We start from the raw sequence: 9,166 nt of genomic DNA on the forward strand, positions 1-9,166 counted from the left end.
TTACAATCTGCGAGAAAGTAGGTTAAAGTTTAAAAATAATCCTAAATCATATCTGAGAAGTTTGATTTATTAAATTTACATGTAATATGGAGACAATAGGAAATTCAGAAATGCGAAAATATATATATGAAAGAAATATAATTAGAAATCAATTATATATGAGAATAAATGTTAGAAAAATTATGTGCCTGTTATAATTCAACACATTGTCGAAGAAAATATCGTTTTATTTATTTATATGCTCTAAAGAAACGTTTGTCTTTTTATCTCAATTGATAAAGTCTTAAAAAAGATTGATTAAAGATTTATCAAAGACTAACCGTTTTTACAAGAAAAAAAATCAAATAATTTCAGAATAATAACAAGAGTACGTAATAAGGAATGAAATAATCCTCAATATGGTAGTAATAAACAGTAACCAAGAATTATTTAAAATTTGCGATATTTGGCGCCAATAATTAAATTTGCAACTCGCCTAGGGACATTTTGGCGTGTCAAGAGCCCCCCGCTCCCTTCGCCGAGAGCTCCCACTGGCTCTCTCTCTCTCGAGTTTTCATTCTTCGCCCGATCGTCGACAGATAGCATTAGTGATCGCTTCGAGCGGTTTCAAAAAAGCGCAGGAGGACAACAATACTCGCACGGCCGAGCGCGATGAAAATCGTCGAAATGGTGATGCTGCGGCGTGGGCGTACGCGGAGTTAGGTGAGTAGCGTTATCGTGCATACCCTAACGTCGACGATAGCGTTACCGGGAGGGAAGGACGAGGCCGCGGGACAGTGTCCGTTCGTGGCGTCGCGCTCGTAACTCCATCCTTTCCGCGAATCTGGGTCCCCCCCCCGCGTACAGGGGAAACACTGGCCGCTGGCGAGAGATTGCTTCGCGCGATCGTCTCTCCGGGCGATCGCGTCGCCTGGCCGGCGACGAGACGAGGCTCCCGGGGACGATCGTCCGGACCCCCGACCCGATCGACGCATCTCGGCCTCGACGCTCCGTCCCGTCGCGTCGCCGTATCGGCAGGTGCATCATAACCTCTTTCTCTCTCTCTCCGGCGCGAGACGTGCACGAAGTTCCCCGAATCGTTTCGCGACGCACGGACGGACGGACGGACGTACACGCACGTACCGTCCCGGCTCCTCGTCGTCATCGTCGTCGTCGACGTCGTCGTTGTCGTCGCCGTCGTGCCGAACACGACAGGTGTATATACGCGACGATTTACCAGACGAGTCGTCCGCTCGGCCGATTTTTGTTTTGGGCGCCGAGCGAGATTCAAGTCTGCTTTCATCCTCGTTTCCAAAACGGAGTCCGTTCTCCGATTTTTCTCGCGATCCTGAGCGTTCAGGGCGATAATATATTGTAATGATGCGGGGGAGAGAGAGAGAACGAGAAGATGAGGAAGAGCGTTCCGCGAAACATATAATTGCGATAATGGTTTAGATCAGAATTTTCATATTTTTTTCAGTCAGTCGTCATGATTGATCTGTCCGAAATGCGGAGCTATTCGATCACGCATATCTTTCTACTAGAAATATATATATATATATATATATATATATATATATATATATATACGATAAGAGTAGATTCGTGTAGAGATCTTCCGATTGCCGAGATTTAAAGGGCGCTGAGGATAAGGATCGGTCGTTTTAAAGGAGAACCATTATAAAGACATTGATCGATCGCGCCAGGGTATGAGATTTAGAATTGTACATACACGTACATTTATCATTTCAAAGGCGAAAGGCACGAAGCATCAGTCTGCATATCGATAAACATAATTTTCCCGATCGAATTTGCGATCGGCACTGCGGCAGAGAGAACCTCCGTTTCCGGATTATATTCACAATATCACTACCCGATCTTTTACGTTCAAGATCGTCTCGAGTATAATCTCGAGATGTTAATCATTTAATCGGCTGGATGGAATTTTAAGGCCGTCTGTGACTTGAGACGATCTTGAATATAACATCATACTATAAATATTTCTACACTCAGAAAAAAGTGTAGCATCAGATAGTACAATTGTGAAGATCTTTTCTACAAATAATAGTACAAATAGGGACAGGGATAAATTGTAGTAAATGAGTCTAAAAAATTGTTCTAAAAAATTATTCTCAGATTGTCTGAAATCAATTGACAAACTGTTTAAGATTGTAAAATATTATAATATTAATTCGCGCGTTTGTTTCACAGAATCATAGTTTTTGTGTTTGCATGTGACAAAATAAATTTGCTACAAAATTGTAGTTAATCGGTGTATTTCATATTTTCTATTACATTACAATTTAAAGTTACTTATCTGACAAAATAAGGTCTACAATATTGTGTTAACTTTTTCCGAGAGATTTTTCTCAGTGTAGAGAAGCGCTCGAGCGATTATTCGTATGTGAACGAGATCCTTTGAAGGATCAAGAGACCTTTTAAAAGGTCAAGATACATTCGATTCCGCGATCGAGCCGCGGAATTCTGTATGCCTATATCATTTCGCAGCGCGATATCTACTCCCGATATCTCCCCGGGGAGTTGAGAAGCCGAATAAAAATAATCATTCCCTAACAGTAAATTTCCCGCGGACTCTCTCAAAATTCCATATATTACAACCGCGACGTTGTGCGTTAACGCGAGGAAGGATCGGCGTTATTCGCGAGTCTTTTACAAAGCCGCTCGTTCGCGCAGCAGTTCATAAGGATTAATGAATTCGCCGAGGGAGAGAGTGAAGGGGGACACCTCCGTTTGGCCACCCCCATCCCCTCCCACCTGTCTTCCCTCCACGCGCGTCACCAAATTTGCACTCCGATTTTAAACCCCCCCCCCCCTCCCCACCACCTTTCCCGTCGCCCCTCCTCCCCACTCGCCCTACCATGATCCAACCTCTATTGATTGCTCTACCGCACTACTGCCCTAGTTTTATGGCTTTACCCCACTGCCACCCCGTTCGACTGCCGCCCGTCCCCCTCCGGCCGCCATTCTCCCGTCGACGTCACGTATCACGGCCGGCGGACGCGCGCGGGAGGGTTGCGGGACGCGTCCGCTCCCTTATGGAGAAAGGGCTCGCTTCTGCAGGTGCGCAGGAGATGCGCAGGAGGCGCACCGTTGCCAGGCTTCCGCGCGAGGGCAGGGGGAGGGAAGGGAGCGCGGCGAGTCACCCGAATCTCAGGGGATGCGGCCAGCCCCTCGGGAGCTGAGATACGGTATTGCCGACATGCGTTTAGCACCAAATACGGCTGTCCGCTTCTCCTGCCGTGTCAGCGTATCGAGGAGAAAGGGAGAAAGAGAGAGAGAGAGAGATTCGCGCTGGGAAAATGCCCAGCATCGCGAGTCGAAGTCAAATGCGCAGTCAAATCACCAGTTAAATGCGCGAGATCATGTTTTGACCTTTCGTTTTCGACGTCGCATTTAGTGATAAACGCGACTCCGAAGGACGAGTAATTCCCGGCGCGAGGATCCCGCCGACGCGAGGTAACAGTCCTTTTCTTTCTATTTTCGAGTCGTACCCTCGTAAAACTGCGGAATGTACACGCCGCTTCAAGAGGAGGCACGCGCGCGCGTTGTCTCGTCATCTTTTCGTCTTCCTCCAGTATATTTCGCGAGAGAAGACCCCTCCCCCCCCCGTTATTTTCCGTCGTTATTACTTCAAAAACTGGTTTGCGCTGCAATTTGAAAACGAGGTGCTCGACGGTGAGAAAAGCGCGTTCGGCGAGCTCGGGTACACGCTAATTTCAGGGGGGGGGGGAGAGAGATGCGTACGTATGCCATCCGCTCGCGCGTACTCGAATACGCAATCTCGGTCGTAAATCGCGGACCTTCCCGGGCCCGTAAATCGCTCCGTAACAGAACATTATGCGCCGGCCTCGCGTGCACGAGGATCAAGGCTGCATGGTGGCGGATGTTTATTTTTGAGGGCCCTGTAGGGGCGCGATATACCTTCGCAGGGACGAGACCTTTTTCTCCCCCTTCTTACAAGCTGCCATCGCGTGCCGAACCCGGCGCGCGGTATTTATACGATTCTCCGCGTTCCTTCTCCTCCCCCGTACCCTTATCCTCGTTTACTTCGCGTTGAAACGGAAGTGCATCACGTTAATGCATGTATACGTATGCATTCTACCTGCCGACGAGCTGTTTTTTTAAGTCGCGACTGGCCGAGGAGACGATCGCGCGATTCGCGGCGCGAATCCTTGAGTAGAGGAGATGCAATTTGCTCGGCCTTGTCAGCCGTCTGACTCTTGCGAGCACTACACTCCTACTATACCGCGTATCGGCTGTCAAACAAATTACCGCCGTGTGGCGTGACCGGTGGCGGTGAGATTTCTTTTTTTAGCATATCGCAGCAATCGATAGTTTTAACGGTTCGCCGAAACTGAACGGTCCGCCGGGGCGCGTTTTGTCGCGGCCGCGTATTTCTCGGTATTTCAGCGGCGCTTTAATCCGTCGCATCCCTGTAAATTGATCCTCGCAATCCTGTCGCCTCGGCGTTTCGCGGGACGCTAATATAATCGCTGCGCGACGAAGTGACGCGACTCGACGTGAGGTCGGACGCGGCGCGAGTGATGCGATCGCGTTGTGATCGTACGCGCGTCAACTCCGCGCGAGTAGTAGCGAACGAAGCCTGATCGGACACTATGACTCATTTCCGTCGTTCGCGCACGGTCCTGAGCGGAATTCCTTTCTCCGGAGGATAACCGAGCGAGATTTTCCCCAAGGGGGTAATTCCTGCCGCATCGCCGGAATATTTTCTCGTTTATTCCTTTCTGAGTGTATTTAAACGTTTTTACGAAATTTATATATTAATTTCAGCGTATGTAAATGATATCGATAGATTACATGGAATTTTGTCTCTGCAAAATTAAATAATATGATTATTAAATTATAAATAAGTAAGTGTAAACGCTCGCTTTACACGTAACATTTAACTGTAACATCTTTCATTTCCTCGTATTTGATCCTTTGACTTTTCTTATTATTAAATTATATTATATTATTAATTATGCAGAAATGTTTGAATATTTCTAAACTTTTACACGAAGGATGAAGAAGCGATAACCGTGTCGTCGCATCTGCGATGACGTAGTGAAAAAGAATCTCGTTTATGGGCTTACCGTGATGTATTTAACTACACGTAGCAGCCATTATTTGTAGGACGTTTACTCGTCGCAGTTCTACGCGACATATTTCGGGAAGCGTTGTTATATGCAGACGCTATTTCTGTTCGGCGATACGGTATTTAACGGTATATATTTGCTCTTATACAAGCTCACTGACATTACTATTTGTAGAATATCTATGGTATGCGGCTGAAACAACTTCGTTTATGTCAGCGAGCGTAATTTATCTTCTATTTCGGACCCGCGAGCTTTTATGAGGTGACAAAAGCACATTTCGTGCGACAAGAATCCAATAACGCGATACCATTGTAGCAGGTTGTATAAAACAGATGAAGAATCGAGATGCAATTACGAAGTTAGCGTTATCTACAGGATCTCAAAATAAGTTGCCCCTTCTCACGCTTTTTAAGAAAACGTATAAAAACCGTGTAATTTTTTTATGCGTTTTAAGAAAACGCGTAAAAAATATTATTTTCTCGATGTGTTACGATTTTTATCTCCTCGATACTCGATACTCGCGTTATTTCGCGGAGCTCGTTACCGACACCGTCGCACCGTCGCGAACTCGTTCCGCGGAAGGTAGCCGTACTACCCCTGTACTTCTGGATCGCGTGGCCCCCGTTTGAGCGGTCAGGGAAATTTCGGGGAACGCGGCCGCCTTATCGCCCCGCGCGCGCCGTTTGTACGAATTACATCGATAATCCGCGCGCGTGGCCGATATCTTTATTCCCTCAAGGTCATCGTGACGGAGCGAGCGAAGGCAGCAGCGCGAGGCAAGATGACTCACACGCGGGATTCGCTGAATCGCGGCCGGATCGATCCGCAGCGCGCGCGCGTGTGGCTGCGTCAGGGGCGAATTACGGAATTTTCGGCGATCGGAATGGGGTAGGTAGGCAACCGATTTTTTTCAGGCGCACGCGACTCCGCTGCAGCCCCCCGCTTCCTTCTCCGCTCCCTTCTTGTTTCCCGTTATCATGTCGGCGCACGTGATGTGGCACGTGGGGGGATACGGCAGCGTCACGCGTGTTCCGTGAAAGGGGTAAGGTACCCCCGATAAACTGTCCTTCGAGGGAATTCCCGTTCCCTGCGGACTCGATCGAAGGTACTCGGCCGAGGTGAAGGTCAAGTTCGTCAGTCACCGATCGATGATATCTGATGATTTACCCGCCATTACGATATATCTCACGGGATATCTCGCTTTGCCGTGGCAAGGGGGGCAATTTAGATCATTGCGCGTCTCGATCCCCCCCCCCGCCCCCCTTTTCGCGGGGATTCCGTCGCGTGGCGTATGTAATTTATCAGTAACGGGGATAGGCACGCGGAGTCACGATCTGTGTAGGGAAGGGGAGAAGTAATTTTTTTGACACTTATATATTGTGTGTTGTATCTCTAATTAAAATTTACATGATTAAATGCCTCTATAATCAAAGAAATTTATATATAAATACATATAATTATATTATATTTAATTATACAAATGTAATATGTATATATGTATATATGTAAATGTAATTTAAATATATATTTAAATATATAAATTGGATTTGATCGTACTGAATGGTTAATAATGGTTTAGGATTTAAAGGGCAGATAGTATCACGAAACTGAGTGAGAAAATCTAATCAATATAGGTCGAAAAATTAATTTTACCAGAGATAATCCAGCAATTTTCAGTAATGTAGACGATTTGTTTGTACATTTGATTCTTCGTGATTATTCTAGTGATTTTGCATATAAAAGTATCAGAGTAAGGCGATCAAAGCGAATGCTTTACGAAGTATTTCTATCTGAGACATTCTGACGTAAGATATGAAATATTTGAAAGAGTATTCACTTTTCGATACTCTTATAATATTTTTATACGTTTAGAATGACGGGAGGGATCGATTTGTGCGAAAAGAGACATACGACAGACTTGCAAATACATCATCTTATATTATCAAAACCGAAAATCTCTGCTGTCTCTGACAAAATTAATTTATCAATCTAATTCTGACGAGATAGACTTTTTGCCGACAATGAATTTGGCGAGGATTATTTGCTCTCTGACGACAGATTTCATTTTTCTTGCGTGTAAACTTGTCAAGATTTTGATTCTAAAAGAAAGTTTTGGATTAGACCTAGAATATGTCATTGATATTGCGTCCGTTGATCTTACGAATGACCGTCTCTCAATTACGTGTAAGTCCTGCAGCACGGTAACCGGTATATACCCCGATAAGATCGAGTGACTTTATAATTTTATCGTCGATATGACTCGGCTATTATTTAAGCCGACCGATATACGCACGTGGGACGCGCGTTGGTGTTTCCTAGATATGAGCCACTGAGTCATAACGTTGTGGGGTCGAATTGCATCCATTAGTTGGTGACAAAAGTAACACGTATTTCGAGCAGTTTGACCTATGGTATATTAATTTCGACACGTCACTGTTAAATACATCGCCAGGATATATCTTGGCGATTTAATTATTTAGCGCTTCTATAATTAGCGATTTTCGGTAACTTCCCGGGTCTTCACTCACCTCCTTCCACTTTTGAGTTTTCTGGATTGTCAGACCTGAGTTTCCCTTCAACTATAATTGACAAATATGTGTTATTCGCCGTTACGTATAATTTTACGGTCGTACAGTACGGCGTATAAGAAACCTCGCGTTTCTCAGGTTTGAATTCTGAGTCATCCGACAGGCTAGATAAATTACATTGTTCCTTCATTATACTGACGACCGGCGGGTAGAAAAACCAGGCCGATAGTTCATCGGATTTCATCCGTGAAATGCCACTAGCCTGGGGAATTGAGAGCGAAAAGAGCAGAGCGGCGCGATATTTTACTCATATATATATATATCATACGATATCCCAGAATCGGTCCATCGCGACTCTCATCATTTTTCTGAACTTTCGGAGATCTAACTTTTTTTTCCGTCGAGATATCTCGTTATCATATTGGGAGATATCGGGGGGGATATCGGAGAGATCAATTCGCGAATTCGCACTAACTCTATCGCGTGCACGTGGATTCGCATTTGCATTTATTATCGCGTGCACGTTGTTTACGAAGGGCGAGCTTTCGATCAGGTATGAGGAATTGTGGGAAACACGTGATCGTATCAATAGACCTTTGCGAATTCAACCTTTCGCCGTGTTCACGAGAGATCCGGCGAACGTAAAGTTATCGCGAAAACGACGATTTCAGTCACGAGAGTTCAATTTTGATATAACGGATATCTTGCGGCAATTAATTTATTAATTAATTGCCTCGCCTGCCTCGCTTCAGCTCTGAGAAACACTTCGCGTCCATTTTACCTGCCACATATTTCCTCGGACGTTTCTTACACGCGCACATCCGGTCGTTCAACCGCAGAACTTACAGGAACTTTTCCGCACTCGTGAAATAACGGGCTTCGCCTCTCGACCTCGGTGTCTTTGCTCTTGGGATGCAACGACCGCGCGCGCGGCTGGCGTGCGTTTCCGTATGAATACTTTAGAAGACAATCGACATATCTTGGAGATAATTGTTAGGGGAAATGATATATAGGCTAGTACGACATACCACCGTTCGCACCGCTTTGTTCTTCGTAGACGTTTATACATATGCTTAAGGAATTTCTCACAACGGCATTGATTTATCGCTCTTTATGCGGGAAACTCGCATTACGGAAATACTTACGCTTTTATCGCGATTTTACAACTAATATCAGAACTTTACCTAGCATTTTAAATGTTGTTCTTTGTTTCGGAGATGTACCAACGATCTTTAGGTTTTCGCGATTATGAAAGGAGCTTTACTTTTATAATGCACGTGTCCGGCTCTTCTTTACGCTCTCGTCACGTGCGTTCGACGATTCCAGTCAATAGGGAGAGCGGTAAAACAGTTGAATATTGCAAAGATGTAAAGACTACGCAACTTGCAAGCTACTTACATTCTACTGGCGTTTATCGTAAGCTAACGGATAGACTTCCGTGAACACCGTCAAGTTCCCCCATTAAAAATTACGACAGTTTCTTGGCGAAAACACTTTTCTAGATATCTCGGAATGCGCATGAAACAAGTATGAACCGGTTTA

Source organism: Temnothorax nylanderi, unplaced genomic scaffold, assembly GCF_030848795.1.
Source record: "Temnothorax nylanderi isolate EJ_2023f unplaced genomic scaffold, tnyl_v1.0 TNYL_tig0311_pilon, whole genome shotgun sequence".
Lineage (NCBI taxonomy): Eukaryota > Metazoa > Arthropoda > Insecta > Hymenoptera > Formicidae > Temnothorax > Temnothorax nylanderi.